The sequence below is a fragment of the Macaca thibetana genome, chromosome 7 (assembly GCF_024542745.1).
Source record: "Macaca thibetana thibetana isolate TM-01 chromosome 7, ASM2454274v1, whole genome shotgun sequence".
NCBI classification, from domain to species: Eukaryota; Metazoa; Chordata; class Mammalia; order Primates; family Cercopithecidae; genus Macaca; species Macaca thibetana.
Genome location: NC_065584.1, coordinates 67950618 through 67971312, shown reverse-complemented (window position 1 = coordinate 67971312; position 20695 = coordinate 67950618). Strand labels below are relative to the sequence as shown.

Genomic DNA, 20695 nt, shown 5'->3' with positions numbered 1-20695 from the left:
AGCCATCAAAATAAAACCGTGTGTTTCTGCTTATACATGGGGCCTACAAATCTACTGTTCCATTTTGTCTTTTTCACGGGAAGGGGAGGAGAGAGAAAATGGATTCATCCTTAGGGCAAGCAGTATTCACCATTTCTCATTTTGGTGTTTTTGTTAAAACAGGATAACTAATTAGGAGAAGAGAGAAAGTTAACAGTTGAGCAATTCTTTAGAGATTTTGAATAAATACAGACAGGCAGAAAGAACTTTCATTCCAAAATAAAGTAGGACTTTTATAGTTCTGTTTTCATTATTGCCTTTGTATAAGAACACAGGAGTCTTGCAGCTCTAGAATTTACCAGCTGCCTTTCCAAATGGTGTTAAGGTAGGAAAGAACAGTATTTAGTGGCAAAATCTAGACGTGGCTTGTTGTCAGAATTTAGTACAGAAAACCTATTTAAATTATTAACAAAAATGTCCAAGAGTGTTAATATACTTTTTCTCATTCTTAGGGCATAGATAATTGTGAAGATCAGATGTTATCCTGGTGATTCTGTTGCCTATCTTCTGAGAGCAATGGAAAACTGAAAATTTAACTTTAAAAATGTTTTTAAATTTTGTATTCACTTTTTAATTTACTCACAATAAACTTCACTCTTTTGGATGCACAGGTTTAAGAATTTTAACCAATACATTGAATCATGTGACCACTACCACCATCAAGATACAGAGAAGACCAATTGTCTCAAATTATTTTTCCGTGCTCCGCCGTGCTCCCTCTACTTAATCAACCCTTCCTCCCACCTCAACCTCTGTCAACAGTGATCTATTTGTTCTCCATCCATATAGTTTTGCCTTATTCAGAGTGTCAAATAAATGAAATCGTACTATCCATAGCTTTTTGAGCCTAGCTTTTTTCACTTAATATGTTTCAGATTTATTTATGATGTTGTAGGTATTAAAAATTTGTTCCTTTTTATTGCTGTTGTGCTACAGTTTGTCTTTCCATTCATTAGGGTTGTTCTCAGTTTTTAGTGATTGTGAATAAATCACTATAAGCTCTTGCATACAAGTTTTGGTGTGACCACAGTTTTCATTTTTCTTGGATAAATACCTAGAAATGTGATCACTGTGATACAGTAATATATTTTTAACTGTACAGAAAATTGACCAACTGTTTTCTAAAATCAATGTGCCATTTTTCATTCCCACATGTAATGTGTGAATATTCCAGTTGCTCTGCGTTTTCACCAACATTTGGTATTGTTGATTTTTTTTTAAAAAACATTTTGCTGTTTAGATGATATATAGTCATATCTTGTTTTAATTTGTGTCTCTCTGATGAATAGTGATGTCGAGCTTTTTTCCATGTGATTATTTGCCATCTGTCTATCTTTTTTGATGGAAGTATTTGTTCAAATATTTTGCCCATTTTTGGTATTTTTTTGTTGTTAAGTTTGGAAGGCTCTTATATTCTGGATAAGTCATTTGTCAGATAGGTGATTTACAAATATTTTCTCCCAGTCCATGGTTTATCTTTTCATTCTCTTAACAGTATCTTTTACGAGCAAAAGTTTTGGTTTTAATGAAGTTCAATTTAACAAATTTTGTCTTTTAAGAATCATTACTTGAGTGTCATATTTAAAAACATTGCCCAATTCAAGATCGCAAATATTTCTCCTACATTTTCTTCCAGAAGTTTTATAGTTTTAGGTCTTAAATTTAGGTCTGTTATATATTTTAAGTTTTGTATATGAGTTGAAGTACTTTTTTGCATATAAGGACCAATTGTTCTAGCACCATTTTTGAAAAGACTATTATTTTCCTATTGAACTGTCTTTGTACTTTTACCAAAATTAAGTTGTCCATATATGTGTGGGTGAAAAATTTCTGGATTATTCTGCTACATTGAGCAGTGTGCCTATTATTTTGCCCATACCACACTGATTTTGCAGTAATATTTGAAGTTAATTAGTATGTGTTATCCAACTTTGTTCTTCTGCAAAATTGTTTTGGCTATTTTAGTTATCTGCCTTTCTATATATTTTTGAAATCTATATATTTTTGAATTATGTTTGCTACATAAAATTAAGTGATATTTTGACTGAGATTGTGTTAAATCTATAAATAAATTTGGTGAATATTATAATATTAAGAGTATCAAATCTTCTAATTCATGAACATGGTATATATCTCTATATGAGTTTTTTATTTTTCTTATCAGTTGTATAGTTTTCAACATACATATTATGAGTCTAGTTTGTTAGGTTTATATATACATGTTTTGTGGTTTTTGATGCTATTATGCATTATATTGCTCTAAAATTTTAATTTCTAGTTGTTCATGGCTAATAGAAACAGAGTTGAAATTTCTATATTGAACTTTGTATCCTGTGACCTTTTAAAATTTATACGTTGGTTTTAGGACATCTTTCTAATAGCCAATTGCATTCGTTTGTTAAGGTTGCTGTAAAAGAAAATGCCACAGATGGGATGGCTTACAAAAAAAGAAATTGATTTTCCCATGATTCTAGAGGAAAAGAAGTTCAACATCTCAAGGTATTGGAAGAATTGGCTTCTTCTAAGGCCTCTCTGGCTCGTAGATGGCCATTTTCTTGTATCTTCATATGATCTTTCCTCAGTGTGTATCTATGTCCTAATCTCCTTTTCTCCTAAGAATACCAGTTATATTGGATTAGGGCCTAACCTAATGACCTCGTGTAATTACCTCTTTAAAGACCTTATTTCCAAATGCAGTCACATTCTCACATTCTGAGAGACTGGGGATTAAAACTTCATATCAATTCTGGAGGAGACAAAATTCAGCCCATGACAACAATCATGTCACCTCTGAACAGCAACAGTTTTACTTATTCCTTTTTTATACACATTATTTTATTTTTTTTTCTTATTTCAGTGGCTAAGATTTATCGTATGATGCTAAATCTGAGTGGTGAGGACAGACATTCTTGAGTCATTCCTAATCTTATAGGTCAAACATTATCTTACATCATTAAGAATGACATGAGCTTTAGGATTTAACACATTTTTTGTGTGTTTCTTTGTAGTTGCCTTTTTATTATAGATGTGTGTTGAATTTTGCCACACATTTTTTTTTTGTCATCTGTTGGGATGATTAGATATTTTTTCTTTGGAATAATGATTTATAGCTAATTATTTATTTTTAATGTTAAGCCAGTCTTGTATTCCCAGGCTAAACCCCACTTGTTTGTGGTACACTATCCTCTTTATATATTGCCTACTTCAGTTTTCTATTATTATTTTTTAAAGAATTAGGCCTGTTTTCATGAGAAATATTGTTCTCTTTTCTTCCTAAGATATTTGGTAGAATTAGCCCATGAAACTGTCTGACTCTCGTGTTTTCTTTGTTGGAAGGTTTTCAACAATGAATTACATTTTTAAAAACAGATATAGGACTATTTTATCCAGTTTTCTTGAGTGAGTTTCTTTTTTTGTTTGTTTGTTTTTTTTTTTTTGTACTTGTGTATTTCCAGGAACTTGCACATTTTTTGAGTTGTCAAGTTGGTTGACATAAAGTCTTTTCGCAGTATTTTCATAGTATACTTTTTAATGATTATAGAGTCTGTAGTGATGTCTACTTTTTCTTTTTTTTCTTTTTGAGATAGTCTCATTCTGTCACCCAGGCTGGAGTACAGTGATGCAATCTCTGCTCACTGCAAACTCTGTTTCTTGGGTTCAAGTGATTCTTCTGCCTCAGCCTCCCAAGTAGCTGGGATTACTGGTGTGTGCCACCATGCCTGGCTAATTTTTTTGTGTGTTTTTTAGAAGAGATGGGGTTTCACCATGTTGGTCAGGCTGATCTCAAACTCCTGACCTCAAATGATTTGCCCACATTGGCCTCCCAAATTGCTAGGATTACAGGCGTGAGTCACCATGCCCTGACATCCCTTTTCTTTATTGATATTTGTAACTTGTGTCTTCCTTCCTTTTTTGTATTGGTTGGTTTGACTAGAGGTTTTTCAATTTTATTTTTTCAATAAACTAGTTGTAGGTGTCATTAATTTTTTTCTCTATGTTTTCAATTTCATTATTTTTCCTTTATTTCCTTCCTTCTGCTTGCTTTGGATTTAACTTGTTCTTCTTTTTCTGGTTTATTTTATTTTATTTTATTTATTTTTTAAATTATACTTTAAGTTCTAGGGTACATGTGTACAACATGCAGGTTTGTTACATAGGTGTACATGTGCCATGTTGGTTTGCTGCACCCATCAACTTGTTGCTTACATTAGGTATTTCTCCTAATGTTATCCCTCCATCAGCACCCCCACTCCCTGACAGGCCCCAGTGTGTGATGTTCCCCGCCCTGTGTCCAAGTGTTTTCATTGTTCAATTCCCATCTGTGAGTGAAAACATGTGGTGTTTGGTTTTCTGTCCTTGTGATAGTTTGCTGAGAATGATGATTTCCAGCTGCATCCATGTCCCTGCATCCATGAACTCATCTTTTTTTTTTGGCTGCATAATACTCCATGGTGTATATGTGCCACATTTTCTTAATCCATTCTATCATTGATGGACATTTGAGTTGGTTCCAAGTCTTTGCTATTGTGAATAGTGCCGCAATAAACCTACGTGTGCGTGTGTCTTTATAATAGAATGATTTATAATCCTTTGGGTATATACCCAGTAATGGGATCTCAGGGTCAAATGGTATTTCTAGTTCTAGATCCTTGAGGAATCGCCATACTGTCTTCCACTATGGTTGAACTAATTTACACTCCCACCAACAGTGTAAAAGCATTCCTATTTCTCCACATCCTCTCCAGCATCTGTTGTTTCCTGACTTTTTAATGATCGTCATTCTAACTGGTGTGAGATGGTATCGCATTGTGATTTTGATTTGCATTTTGCTGATGACCTGTGATGATGAGCATTTTTTCATGTGTCTGTTGCCTGCATAAATGTCTTCATTTGAGAAGTGTCTGTTCATATCCTTCACCCACTTCAGGCAATGTCTTCATTTGAGAAGTGTCTGTTCATATCCTTCACCCACGTTGTGATGGAGTTGTTTGTTTTTTTTCATGCAAATTTGCTTAAGTTCTTTGAAGATTCTAGATATTAGCCGTTTGTCAGATGGGTAGATTGCAAAAATTTTATCCCATTCTGTAGGTTACCTGTTCACTCTGATGGTAGTTTCTTTTGCCGTGAAGAAGCTCTTTAGTTTAATTAGATCCCATTTGTCTATTTTCGCTTTTGTTGTCTTTGCTTTTGGTGTTATAGTCATAAAGTGCTTGACCATGCCTGTGTCCTGAGGTTTTCTTCTAGGGTTTTTATGGTTTTATGTATATCACTTAAGTCTTTAATCAATCTTAAATTAATTTTTGTATAAGGTGTAAGGAAAGGATCCAGTTTCACCTTTCTACATATGGCTAGTAAGTTTTCCTAGCACCATTTATTAAACAGGTAATCCTTTCCCCATTTCTTGTTTCTCTCAGGTTTGTCGAAGATCAGATGGTTGTAGACGTGTGGTATTATTTCTGAGGGCTCTGTTCCATTCCATTGGTCTATATCTCTGTTTTGGTACCAGTACCATGCTGTTTTGGTTACTGTAGCCTTGTAGAATAGTCTGAAGTCAGGTAGCGTGAGGCCTCCAGCTTTGTTCTTTTTGCTTAAGATTGTCTTGGCAATGCAGGCTCTTTTTTGGTTCCATATGAACTTTAAAGTAGTTTTTTCCAATTCTGTGAAGAAAGTCATTGGTAGCTTAATGGGGATGGCATTGAATCTATAAATTATCTTGGGCAGTATGGACATTTTCATGATATTGATTCTTCCTATGCATGAGCATGGAATGTTCTTCCATTTGTTTGTGTCCTTTTTTATTTCATTGAGCAGTGGTTTGTAGTTCTCCTTGAAGAGGTCCTTCACATCCCTTGCAAGTTGGATTCCTAAGTATTTCATTCTATTTGAAGCAATTGTGAATGGGAGTTCACTCATGATTTGGCTGTCTGTCTGTTTGTAAGAATGCTTGTGATTTTGCACATTGATTTTGTATCCTGAGACTTTGCTGACGTTGCTTATCAACTTAGGGAGATTTTGGGCTGAGACAATGGGGTTTTCTAAATATACAATCATGTCATCTGCAATTTGTCAAGGGACAATTTGACTTCCTCTTTTCCTAATTGAATACCCTTTATTTCTTTCTCTTGCCTGATTGCCCTGGCCGGAACTTCCAACACTATGTTGAATAGGAGTGGTGAGACAGGGCATCCCTGTCTTGTGCCAGTTTTCAGAGGGAATGCTTCCAATTTTTGCCCATTCAGTATGCTATTGGATGTGGGTTTGTCATAAATAGCTCTTATTATTTTGAGATATGTTCCATCAATACTGAATTTATTGAGAGTTTTTAGCATGAAGGGCTGTTGAATTTTGTCAAAGGCATTTTCTGCATTTATTGAAATAATCATGTTGTTTTTCCTTTGCTTGTGTTTATATTGCTGGATTATGTTTATTGATTTGCGTATGTTGAACCAGCCTTACATCCCAGGGATGATGCCCACTTGATCATGGTGGATAAGCTTTTTGATGTGCTGCTGGATTCAGTTTGCCAGTATTTTACTGAGGATTTTTGCATCAATGTTCATCAGGGATATTGGTCTAAAATTCTCTTTTTTTGTTATGTGTCTGCCAGGCTTTGGTATCAGGATGATGTTAGCCTCAATAATGAGTTAAGGAGGAGTCCCTCTTTTTGTATTGATTGGAATAGTTTCAGAAGGAATGGTACCAGCTCCTCCTTGTGTCTCTGGTAGAATTTGGCTGTGAATCCATCTGGTCCTGGACTGTTTTTGGTTGTTAGGCTATTAATTATTGCCTCAATTTCAGAGCCTGTTATTGGTCTATTCAGGGATTCAACTTCTTCCTGGTTTAGTCTTGGGAGACTGTATGTGTCTAGGAATTTATCCATTTCTTCTAGGTTTTCTAGTTTATTTGCGTAGAGTTGTTTATAGTATTCACTGATGGTAGTTTATATTTCTGTTGGGTCGGTGGTGATATCCCCTTTATCTTTTTTTATTGTGTCTATTTGATTTTTCTCTCTTTTCTTCCTTATTAGTGTTGCTAGTGGTCTATCAATTTTGTTGATCTTTTCAAAAAAACCAGCTCCTGGATTCACTGATTTTTTTAAAGGGTTTTTTGTGTCTCTGTCTCTTTTAGTTCTGCTCTTAGTTATTTCTTGCCTTCTGCTAGCTTTTGAATGTGTTTGCTCTTGCTTCTCTAATTCTTTTAATTGTGATGTTAGGGTGTCAATTTTAGATCTTTCCTCCTTTCCCTTATGGGCATTTAGTGCTATAAATTTCCCTCTACACAGTGCTTTAAATGTGTCCCAGAGGTTCTGGTATGTTGTATCTTTGTTCATATTAGTTTCAAAGAACATCTTTATTTCTGCCTTCATTTCATTATGTACCCAGTAGTCATTCAGGAGCAGGTTGTTCAGTTTCCATGTAGTTGAGAGGTTTTGAATGAGTTTCTTAATCCTGAGTTCTAGTTTGATTGCACTGTGGTCTGAGAGACAGTTTGTTATAATTTCTGTTCTTTTACATTTGCTGAGGAATGCTTCCAACTGTGTGGTCAATTTTGGAATAAGTGCAATGTGGTGCTGAGAAGAAGGTATATTCTGTTGATTTGAGGTGGCGAGTTCTGTAGATGTCTATTAGGTCTGCTTGGTACAGAGCTGAGTTCAATTCCTGGACATCCTTGTTAACGTTCTGTCTCGTTAATCTGTCTATGTTGACAGTGGGGTGTTAAAATCTCCCATTATTATTGTATGGGAGTCTAAGTCTCTTTGTAAGTCTCTAAGGACTTGCTTTATGAATCTAGGTGCTCCTGTATTAGGTGCATATATATTTAGGATAGTTAGCTCTTCTCGTTGAATTGATCCCTTTACCATTATGTAATGGTCTTCTTTATCTCTTTTGATCTTTATTGGTTTAAAGTCTATTTTATCAGAGACTAGGATTGCAACCCCTGCTTTTTTTTTGTTTTCCATTTGCTTGGTAGATTGTCCTCTATCCCTTTATTTTGAGCCTATTTTGTGTGTCTCTGCATGTGAGATGGGTCTCCTGAATACAGCACACTGATGGATTTTGACTCTTTATCCAATTTGTCAGTCTGTGCCTTTTAATTGGAGCACTTAGCCCATTTTCATTGAAGGTTAATATTGTTATGTGTGAATTTGATCCTGTCATTATGATGTTAGCTGGTTATTTTGCTCTTTAGTTGATGTAGTTTCTTCTCAGCATTGATGGTCTTTACATTTTGGCATGTTTTGCAATGGCTGGTACCGGTTGTTCCTTTGCATGTTTAGTGCTTCCTTCAGGAGCTCTTGTAGGGCAGGCCTAGTAGTGACAAAATCTCTCAGCATTTGCTTGTCTGTAAAGGATTTTATTTCTCCTTCACTTATGAAACTTAATTTGGCTGGATATGAAATTCTGAGTTTAAAATTCTTTTCTTTAAGAATGTTGAATATTGGCCCCCACTCTCTTCTGGCTTGTAGAGTTTTGTTGAGAGATCTGCTGTTAGTCTGATGGGCTTCCCTTTGTGGGTAACCCGACTTTTCTCTCTGGCTGCCCTTAAGATTTTTTCCTTCATTTCAACTTTGGTGAATCTGACAATTATGTATCTTGGAGTTGCTCTTCTTGAGGAGTATCTTTGTGGCATTCTCTGTATTTCCTGAATTTGAATGTTGGCCTGCCTTGCTAGGTTGGGGAAGTTCTCCTGGATAATATCCTGAAGAGTGTTTTCCAACTTGGTTCCATTCTCCCCATCACTTTGAGGTACACCAATCACATGTAGGTTTGGTCTTTTCACATAATCCCATATTCTTGGAGGCTTTGTTTGTTTCTTTTTACTCTTTTTTTCTCTAAACTTCTTGCTTCATTTCATTTATTTGATCTTCCATCACTGATACCCTTTCTTTCAGTTGATCAAATCAGTTACCGAAGCTTGTGCATATGTCATGTAGTTCTCGTGCCATGGTTTTCAGCTCTATCAGGTCATTTAAGGACTTCTCTACATTGGTTATTCTAGTTAGCCATTCTTCTATTCTTTTTTCAAGGTTTTGGCTTCTTTGCATGGGTTTGGATTTCCTCCTTTAGCTTGGAGAAGTTTGATTGTCTGAAGCCTTCTTCTCTCAACTCGTCAAAGGCATTCTCTGTCCAGCTTTGTTCTGTTGCTGGCAAGGAGCTGCGTTCCTTTGGAGGGGGAGAGGTGCTCTGATTTTTAGAATTATCAGCTTTTCTGCTCTGGTTTCTCCCCATCTTTGTGGTTTTATCTACCTTTGGTCTTTGATGATGGTGTTGTACAGATGGGGTTTTGGTGTGGATGTCCTTTCTGTTTGTTAGTTTTCCTTCTAACAGTCAGGACTCTCAGCTGCACATCTATTGGAGTTTGCTGGAGGTCCTCTCCAGACTCTGTTTGCCTGGGTATCAGCAGCAGAGGCTGCAGAAGAGTGAATATTGCTGAACAGCAAATGTCGCTGCCTGATCATTCCTATGGAAGCTTCATCTCAGAGGTGTACATGGCCATGTGAGGTGTCAGTCTGTCCTTACTTGGGGGTGACTCCCAGTTAGGCTACTCAGGGGTCAGGGACCCACTTGAGGAGGCAATTTGTCCGTTCTCAGATCTCAGACTCCATGCTGGGAGAACCACTACTCTCTTCAAAGATGTCAGACAGGGACATTTAAATCTGCAAAGGTTTCTGCTGCCTTTTGTTTGGCTATGCCCTATCCCCAGAGGTGGAGTCTACAGAGGCAGGCAGGCCTCGTTCAGCTGCGATGGGTTCCACCCAGTTCGAGCTTCTCTGCTTTGTTTCCCTACTCAAGCCTCAGCAATGGTGGGTGCCCCTCCCCCAGCCTTGCTGCCACCTTGCAGTTAAATCTCAGACTGCTGTGCTAGCAGTGAGGGAGGCTCCGTGGGTGTGGGATCCTCTGAGCCAGGTGTGGGATATAATCTCCTGGTGTGCCATTTGCTAAGACCCTTGGAAAAGCATGGTATTAGAGTGGGAGTGACCTGATTTTCCAGGTGCTGTGTGTCATGGTTTCCCTTGGCTAGGAAAGGGAATTCCCTTACCCCTTGTGCTTCCCAGGTGAGACAATGCCTCCCCCTGCTTTGGCTCTTGCTCGGTGGGCTGCACCCACTGTCCTGCATCCACTGTCTGACATGCCCCAGTGAGATGAACCCGGTACCTTAGTTGGAAATACAGAAATCACCCATCTTCCGTGTTGCTCACACTGGTTGCTGTAGCCTGGAGTTGTTCCTATTCGCCCATCTTGGAACTGCCCCTTAAATATTTTAGGCAGTCAATCTACAACCTGATTAGGTTCAGACCATCAGTTTTATCCCACATTTGTGGGTAGGGTTTCCAATGTCATTTCGGCTTTCAAAGGCTTCACTTGGCTATTTTGACTAAGTTTTGTGCATGAGCCTCTCAGGGCTTATTTGGCAAATGGAATGTGTATTATACTGTAGTTCACTATTCATAACCTTTGCTATGTTAATTTGGGTTTGTGTTGTGCTTGCAGCAGGTTAGCCTGGAATGTGTTCTAAATCATAGACAGAATTAGAAAATTCTGTTCTCCAACTTTGTACAGAAGTCCCTCCCACACTCCTTGGCTTCTAAGATTCTCTTTCCGTGGTTCTCTTGCCAGAAAGACAAGACTTCTCTTTGGGATTTTTGTTGCCTGTACCTATTGCATAATTCCATAAAAGGGGCCACTCTGAGGTCAAAGGTAGGAGAGAAAAGATGATATATTATTTTGCAAGGGTTATCATAGCAAAGTATATAAAGTGAGTAGCTCAAACAATAAAACTATTGTCTCACAGTTCTAGAAGCTAGGAATCTGAAATCAAGTATTGGCTATTCTCCTTTGATGTCAGTGGGGGAAAGATTTGTTCCAGGCCCCTCTTGTAGCTTCTAGTAGCTCCTTGATTGTGGCAGCATAACTCCAATCTTCATATCGTGTTCTTTTGATGACCATGTCTGCTTCTGTGTACAGATGTTCTCTTTTTATAAGGAGACCAGTCATTGGATTAGGGACAACCCTAATCACCTTGTTTTAATTTGACTACCTCTGTAAAGGCCTTTTCTCCAAATAATGTCAAATGAGGAGGTGGCACAGTGATTTAGGACCCCAACATATCTTTTCGTGGGGATACAATTCAACCCAAAGCCTATAGGGGAGTGAAGGGAGACAGGATGCTCAGCACTATAGTAGTCACTTCTTCAAGTTTTAACTACTTTTTTCAATCTACCTACTATTATTTACCTTTCAGAATTTTCATGTAGTTGCCTCATGTATTTTTATTGCAGATTTTATTTGTAATCAGTGGGAAAGAGAGGCTGTAGTGGGTTTACTTCATCTTGGTCAACACTGGAAGATGTAGTTTTTAAAAATAAGTAAAATCGTTTAGTTTTAGGGTTGTACTAGTACTTCTGAGGTTCGAGTAGGTGTGTTGGCTGATCAGAATTGAAATGAGCAATAGGCTGAAAGTCTATTAGAAGGGGAATTTTGAGTCCAATATTCAGGACACTAGCCTGGGGTAGAGGTGAAGTTTATTTCAGTCTTGAAACATTTATGACTCAGAACTACTTAGTTTCATACTCTAATTCTTTCAGTTGTACCACTCTCAATTGATTGCTTAGGGGTAAAATTTGTCAGTGGGATTAGGACTAGAAAAATCTAAGTTGAGGCCGGGCGCGGTGGCTCAAGCCTGTAATCCCAGCACTTTGGGAGGCCGAGACGGGCGGATCACGAGGTCAGGAGATCGAGACCATCCTGGCTAACACGGTGAAACCCCGTCTCTACTAAAAAATACAAAAAACTAGCCGGGCGCGGTGGCGGGCGCCTGTAGTCCCAGCTACTCCGGAGGCTGAGGCGGGAGAATGGCGTGAACCCGGGAGGCGGAGCTTGCAGTGAGCTGAGATCCGGCCACTGCACTCCAGCCTGGGCGGCAGAGCATGACTCCGTCTCAAAAAAAAAAAAAAAAAAAAAAAGAAAAAGAAAAAGAAAAATCTAAGTTGAATGTTATTTCAAATGGTTGCTAGTTATAAAAAAGCCCAGTTCTGTTTATCATATATTAATTTATTGCTTTCTGGGATTACAAAGATATATGGAAATAGTTCCTGAGATTAAGGAGTCTCACTCTAGTCAGGGAGTCAAAAATGTGGATAAATGTTGTATTGATACACTAAAGGTACTGACACAGCGGGATAAAATGGTACACAGGATGAAGGGGGAAGGTAGGAGAAGAGTAATACCTACATTAAGATTTGAAGAAAATGATCTCACTATGTGGGGAAAATACTGGAGAGTGCAGAAGGGCTGTGAGGCAAAAACAATCTCTGCCATGTAAGCAGAGCTACAATGCAAATGGGCTTATGAGTTTGAAAGGTTCTCTGGTGTACATTTCTGTAAAATATTGTTTATTGAAAAGTATTATGTATTGGTGCCCTAAGACTTTATGCTATTTGATGATCAAGACAGAGATGACCAGCAGCCTAAAGAGAAAACTCTTAGTTGGAAGAAATATATTTTAGGCAAAACATTTGCTACTCTTTTTGAAACTCTTTTAAGGATTGATCTGAGAAACATCACACAGGATACAAATATAGAAAGATCTCAGGAGAATGAACTTTTATCTCCACAAGCATATTTTAGTTTCTTTGGTTCATTACATTCAATAATCCAGAATGGCTCATTCACAGTTTGGTCTACTCATAATCAGTCAGGGAAGGGGAATTAATTTATAATGCCACCCAAAGTCAGGTTGTATCCTGGAGTCTTTTACTGGAAATCTTATTTTGTTTTGAAGTTAATTGGAAATAGTGTTGGATGAGGCAGTGAAGAAAGAATTAATTTCAGTTTTAATGAAAGCTGGTACTCAGGACTTATGTAAACCATACAGGGCAAAATCTATCCAGTGTGTTCTTGCCAATTATCAGCTGATATAACTGTGGTGATGGCTATAAAGTAAATTTTGTTTGGTACTATTTTGCTTGGTATATTTTAGAGCCTTTAATAATGTAGTATTTCTTTAATCAAATATTTTTGAGTATGAGATATAGCATTGTTTATTAAATATTTTTTACCACCCTAAAGTCTGCTTTGCTTCTTTTATAGTTTATCCATTGTCTCTCAAAACTAGATGTTTTTATTTTTTGCAAAGTTAATTTCCAAAAATACTGCCTTAGTTCAAAAAGAATAGAACACTGAAGAATGTCACCTTAAACTCCTTATTGTATTACCATTGATTTTTCCTGTTTGTGGTGAGGAATATTTATTTTATTCTAGTCAAAATCTAGGACCTTAAATTGCCATTTGGATATTGAATCAATTGTCTACTTTTGTCTTTAGCTCTAAAGAATATCTTGAACTACTTTTTACTACATAGCACTAAGAGCCAGAAAAAATGTACACACCCAAGAATTATAGGGATATAAATACAGTCTCTCATAAGTTATTCCTTTTTGAAAGCAAAATAAATAGAGAACTATAAACTTCTTGTTAGCAGATGTGAACTGAGAGACTCTGCTAATTTGTTTTACTGCCAAACTCATAACTATATATATCAAGACTGACAATATTTGCAAGGACATTTGTTACTCAGATTTTCTCAGCAGGAATTAAAAATTCACCTATATAGTAAATTACTCCCTCTTTGACTGATAATTTATTCTATAATAAGAGATGTTTATCAAACCTAGCTAGATCATAAATTGCAGATTTTGATCAAAGTGTCAAATTGCTCTGTGTTGATAACCTAAGTGGCCATCAATAGTGACAGTGCTATTAAGCTATTTAATATAGAAACTTTAACATAGTTTCTTTAATATGGAAACTTTAACATACTGAGAGGTAAATCTCATATTTTTCAACATTACTTAAATGAATTCCTAGTGAACTTGCTTATGTGCTCAAAAACTCCAAGTTCACGTTTTTTCAGTTACTTTGATAACTCTTTTGAAATTGTCATGCTTATGCTACATATTTCTAAATTTTAAATGCCAGAGTTATAAAAGGAGCACTGATTTTGAAAGTGTATTTATCAGCTATAGTAGAACCAGAAGATGACAAATACTAGGGTAGAGAATACAAAGTCATTCCTAGAATTAAATGGTGTTCCTGATATAGGGAAAACCCAGTCATAATAGAGACAATAATTAAGACATAGTGGAACAAAACTTTTCTCAGCCCAAACAACAAAAATTGAATAAAACAAATTTGACTTACATAGTGGAACTGCTTATTAAATTTGAGGCAAAATCTAGGTTATTTATACTTAGTAGTATAATAGCAAAATATTTAAATTACAAAACTATGAAGACAATTTTACTATCATAAAAAAACTATGGACCAAGAAACAAGAATCTGATTGGCTTCAGCCTTCTCTGTAACAGCATACTCAATCACTCAAGGGCTTAAAAAGTAAAATATCTAAGTAAAATAAATCCTCATTAATGTTGTTGATAGGTTCTTGAAAACTGCAACTTTAGGCAAAACGGCATTAACAAAACCAATTTTACCTTAGGTGAATTGATATAAACAAGAGTTAAGTTCCTGCAGCATATTGCTAGTCACAAAAAATCACCACACTTCTAAATAAAGACCCAACAGACTTCTAAATGAAGCAGTGCAATAAATGTGAGCTATATACATTTAAGAAAGATCAATAAAAACAAGTGAGATAATTACCCATTTTTTGGTGAATCAGTGAGTGACAGTGGTCATAGTTGTGGTGGATTAAATCAAGGAATAAATGTTTGCGAAGTGAGATGGTAAGGGACACCTAGCACCTCTCAGTTCAAATGATAACAAACATGGAGGGCTCACTGAGTGCTTTTGTACTGCTTTGTTTATTGTCATGCATTTATATTATTATTGGAAACTTTATGAATTTTTATTTTACAATAATTTGTATTCATTCATTTATTTTCCAACCTACTTATTCCAGTTCAGGGTTGCAGGTGGCTGGAGCCCATCCTGGCAGCCCAGGGTGCCGGGGGGAACTAACCCTGGATGGGATGCCATCCTATTGCAGGACTACTCACACACACTCACCCACTCACTCATACTGGGACAATTTAGACACACCAGTTCACCTAACGTGCACGGTTTTGGGATGTGGGAGGCAACTGGGATACCTGGAGAAAACCCATACAGACATGTGGAGAACATGAAGACTCCACACAGATTATGGCCCTGGCCAGGAATCTATTTTTTTCTCATCAACATTATAAGGAAATGGCATTGAGCAAAATATTATTTGAAGGCTTGCTGTATTTCTCTTAGAAATGTTTTTTGAGTAAGTTTTTCAGTTAAGTGAGAGAGAACTCAAGATTAAGAATCAAGGTGAGAGAAACGTGACTAAAAGGGCTGTGCTATACTGAACATGTTCAGTAATAGCCAAGTGACCAGTTGCCTGATGATGAGCATCTCAGGAGACAGATACCACAGAATTTGAGTAGTTCTATTACTTTTGGGTTGTCTGATAGTGTTGAAATATTACCACAAGGCTTGAGTTGTATCATCAAGAATTAAATGTCCAACCCTACAGCTCCAGTCCCCAAGGAGCTGAGATGGCCAGCTGACTTCTAGTAGCAAATCAAACCAGCAACAACTTCCAAACTGAGCTGTGATCAATGCCTCAGTCTCATCACAAGATCTGTTGGGTATTGATCTGAATTTGATCTATTAAAATCACCATGTTTGAATATTCTCAGATATATGTGTTATGAAATGGTATCACTTTCAAGTGTTTGTCTATATACTCCACCTCAAGTGTTTGTCTATAGACTCCACCTCTATAATATCTGGACAGTGAAGCAAATATTGGGGTATGCTGCACACACACACACAACAAACTCCAGATGTGACATGTGCTGGACAAAAACACTAACTACTAGACTCCTAAACTTCTCTCTTGAGAAATGGAGGCATGGTCTAAATGACTGATGAGCAAAGTCTTCATAGTCACTTCTTTGCCTGTAAGCTTTTTTAATTAAAATAATCAAATAGACACATCAACTAGGTAAAATTAAAGAACTTAGGTAGAAGACAGTTGTTTTTGAAATTATTTTGGAAGCCGAGCTAAAAGATATTATAATGGGGACACTAGAAGGATTACAGTACAATTTGACCACTTTATCAGTATCTCCGGTGAAAAGAGTAGACTAATTTTCTCCCCCGGAATGCTTTTTGTTCAAATCTAAAATTTAGATCTTCCTAACCTTGTCATACATAAGACTCACTCTAATACTCCTACACATGGTTCAAAGTAAATGACTTAAAAAAAAAAGAATGGTGTAATTATGCCCTTGGTTATAGCTGGATGAGGCAATCTAGCAGTAGTTACAAAGAGGCAATAGTTCTTACATTTCAGTAGAAAAGAAAAATCACTTGGGGTGCTGGCTGAATTTGTATATTTCCTCAGAGATTTCAATTCAGAAGGGTTGGAGTACAGGTACATGAATTTGGATTTTAATAAGCACCCTAGTTAATTCTTCTGCAGAACATGTTTTAAAGAACACTAGCAGATGGTAATATCTCCATGCTGTAGTTTCTCTATTTGTAAAATTCGAAGTATAATTACCTTAAATTTTGTATAATTAGGACAATCCAATAATTGCCTTAAAAGGTAATAGTGATGATTAAATGAACCTACTTCTGTGAATCTGGCCAAGAACCTGGCATGTTGTAAATACTCAATGTATGTTGTTTTAATAAACTTATATTCAAAATGGGGTAATACTTAAGCTATTTTACATAAAGTTATAAAGCAGATCTATGGCACAATCAATTATGTAAATATATTTCTTGAAAAAGACTAGAAAAATAATTAGTAACATGTTAGTAGTGTCATTGGCCTTTTTGATCTATTTTCACAGCTTCTCTCTATATTGTGAATATAAAACGATAAACACATATTTACTTTCATATTTTCCATTGTATAGGCTTTAAACAAGGCACATAATAACTACACTATATTCTACATTATGTTATAGATCTCTACATTTTTGTGTGTTATTTTCATGATCTTAACTGTTAATAAGGTCCATTACTGTATTAATAACTGGCAAATAACATTTCTGAGTCTTGCAAATGTTGAATACATTTTATTTTCAGCTATAAACTTTAAAGAGAGCAAGGATTCAGAGTAGGAAATACTTTGAAGACAATGTAATCTATGAATTCTTTATAAATTTTTATTTTGAAAAATGAAAAAACAACCCTTACCCTTTAGAAAAGATTAATTCATGAGAAGCTTTACACAAAAGGAGCTTATTTCCCATGGTGGAAGTGTGTGTTGTATTATCTGTACGGCTTGTGTCACCTGCTACCATGAGAGATGAAGGTAGTTGGAAGGGGGTGTGCAGTAAATTATCCAAGACTTTGCAAGTAGTAAAAGAAACCATGGCCTGAAAAAAAGACGTTCTAGACATAATTCACAGATTTATTGTAATCGTTTTCAAAGCACTGAAACAGACCAAATGTGTGGAGAAATTATTTCTGATTGCATACTGAAATTTTAAAGGCACTCAGATGTCTGAGGTTTGTGTTCCATATAGAAACTCACTTTGAATGCTAGGTTTGGGAATTGGATAGAAAAAGGAGGAGATTCACATTTTGAATATGCCTGAGAAGCAGAAAGGCAGGAGAAACAAGGAGGCAAAAACTCTAAAGAGATTAAAGTGAGACTTGTCCTGGACAGCAAAGTGAAATAAAAAAAATCTGGGAACAAAAAGGGCTCAAAAATAGTCATTGCAATATGGATAAAGGTTAAATGATTATTGCCTAGAACTAAAAGAATACTGTGACTTAGCGTATTGCAGCAAGAGGCAGGCATAGATACTTGGTAGGAAAAAAATCATACAGGGCTGGGCACAGTGGCTGATGCCTGTAATCCCTGCACTTTGGGAGGCCGAGGCGGGTGGATCACCTGAGATCAGGAGTTTGAGACCAGCCTGGCTAACATGGTGAAACCCCCTTTCTACTAAAAATACAAAAAATTAGCCTGGCATGGTGGCATGTGCCTGTAATTCCAGCTACTCGGGAGGCTGAGGCAGGAGAATCACTTGAGCCTGGGAGGCGGAGGTTGCAGTGAGCCGAGATCTTGCCATTGCACTCCAGCTTGGGCAACAAGAGCGAAACTCCATCTCAAAAACAAAAAATCATACAGATGACTTTGGTTCTGTTTTCTATTCTAATTTGTTCACTAGAAACCTTGGGACTCATATTCCCTGCCTTTTCTGTAAAATGTGGACAATGAGGTGCTGGTTGAATTTGTATATATCACACAGTGTTCTTGAAAAAGACTAGAAAAATAATTAGTAACATGTTAGTAGTGTCATTGGCCTTTTTGATCTATTTTCACAGCTTCTCTCTGTATTGTGAATATAAAACAGTGTTTTTATATGTGTATATATGTTTTTATATGTATATATATGTGAATATATAACAGTGTTCTATATGGGTATATGTGAGTAAGGCTTTTAGATTAGTTTCTGTAATTTGTTTCTTGCTTGTTTCAGAAAACAAAGGTAGTCTTCTAAATTTGATGACAGCAGTGGTGGTAGGCTCTTGTAAAAAAAATGAGTGCACTGCAGTTTCACATATTCTACCGTCTTTTCCCAATAGAACCCTAGAAAAAAAGAGTTGAAATGGAATTTAGAAGTTATTTCCTCATTCACTGAAGTTTTTCCATATCACTTCAAAAGATGGCCATCTGACCTTGGCTTGAATTAAGATATACTGTGTCTATGTCATCAACTGTGATTTTACCATTGTATTAATCCTGTTAAAAAAAAGAAAGGTTAATTGAGTATAAAGTGATCTTAGAGAATTTAATATTTTAGAATTTTGCAGTGGAGGATATCAATATCACATTTATAGAATATAATTTGTAAACCCTATTTTTTTCCCATCAAAGTTTAGATATCTTTTCATAGCTCCCAACTCTCTGTTACTGAGTAAAGATAGCCAGTAGCAACTCTGACATCTGGTTCTTTTCATCTCTACAGTTACAACTCCAGGTTTGCCCCACTGTGATCCCTCTGTCACATTGCTGCCAGAATAATTTTTCTTAAAACTGTTCAAAATGTCTCCTGCTAAGTCATTCAATGACTTTTCATTAGCTTCAATATAGAAGTTCAAACTCTGCAGCATGGCATGTGATATGTCTTATAACAATGAATGTTTCTGTATCAGTTGACTATTGTGGCAAGAATGCTGCATAACAAACAAACATGCAACTCGGTGCCTTAAAACAATGAGCATTTTTTCTTTGAGTCTACAGGTCAGTGGGAAGTTTTGCTGATCTCACTTAGGCTTTGCTGGCCTCACCTTGGCCCTCTGATACGTCTATGGTCAGCTGGCTGGTGTCAGGTGGCTGGCTCTTGGCTGTGGTGGTGGAGTGACTAGGCCATGAGTCTACTTATCTAGTAGTTGGGACATGTTCTCTGGCTGTTTATCCTGGCTCCAGGAGAGGGACTGGAACTGTACAAGCCTCTTGAGACCTAGGCTTGGTTCTGGCACACTGTTGCTTCTGCTGGATTCCACTGGCCAAAGTAAGAAGTGAGCCCAGATGCAGGAGTAGTAGGCAAATAGGCTTTTGATAGGAGGAACTACAAAGCCACAAAGCAAAGGGTGAGGATACAGGGAACGGTGACAATTGGGGAGCTTCTGCTGCCAATCAATGATTCTTTCCTACGTCTTCATCTCCCATTCTCATTAAGCCCCAACTTATTTGTTATGCATAGCAATAATGAATTCTGCATAGTTCTCTAAATTCTTCCTTTAATTTTTTCATCTGCTGTTCACTTTGCCTATAACTGTCTTCTGTACTTAACTACTTCTATGCTCCTTCAATAAAAATGTAATAACCACAATAATGATAGCTAAATTATTAAGTACTTACTATATATTGGGCACCATTCTAAGTTCTTTACATGTAGTAACACATCTCATTCCCATTCTGAAATAAATTCTATTATTTTCTGGATTTTACAGAGGAGAAAACTGAGGCACAGTGAGGGTCTGTAACTAATTTTTCTAAAGTCAGGATTTGAACCCAGAAAGTCTGAGACCATCAGTCATCCTCACAGCCATTGCTAACAGCGGATGTTGATTGACTGTGCCCTCCTGTGGGAAGCCTTCCTTTGCCCTCCTGACAAGCTTAGGCACTGCTTTTGCTCTTTCACATATTCCTCTGTGATGAACACTAGCTGGGTCTTGCCATGTTGCACAGTCCTTTGTGGCTTCTTCATTGTCCTTGCTTGTGGATGGAGATTCTGGAGGACAGAGGTTTTATCCTTTATTTCTGGGTTTCTAGTACCATCAGCGTCTGTCATGGAGTCTGGCTTTGGTTCATATTTCTTGAATGAATGAATCAGGGTTTTTCAACCTTGGCACTATTGACATTTCTGACCTAATAATTCTTTTTCTTGGAGGCTTTCCTGTGTGTTGTAGAATGTTTACCAGCATTTCTGACCTCTACCCAATAGATGCCTGTATTATCCTCATTGTAACAACCAAATATGTTTCTAGTCATTACCAGATATCCTCTGGGGGCACATTTACCCTCAGTTCAGGTCACTGACATAAACGAAGGACCTAGAACAATTTTTATAGTTGTCTGAGTAGTAAAATAACCTGGGGGAACTTTTAAAATCCCTACCTCCCCAGACAAA

The 20695-nt window shown here is 36.8% G+C and overlaps 1 long non-coding RNA gene across 3 annotated transcripts in view; it reads left to right on the top strand.

Moving 5' to 3' along the window:
• LOC126959618 (uncharacterized) overlaps nucleotides 1-20695 on the top strand; it is a 504393-nt gene that overhangs the window by 299253 nt on the left and 184445 nt on the right. For all 3 annotated transcript variants that reach the window (XR_007727578.1, XR_007727580.1, XR_007727579.1), the window contains one exon: nucleotides 2443-2538. This is a non-coding gene — a long non-coding RNA (uncharacterized LOC126959618). The remainder of the gene's footprint in view (nucleotides 1-2442; nucleotides 2539-20695) is intronic.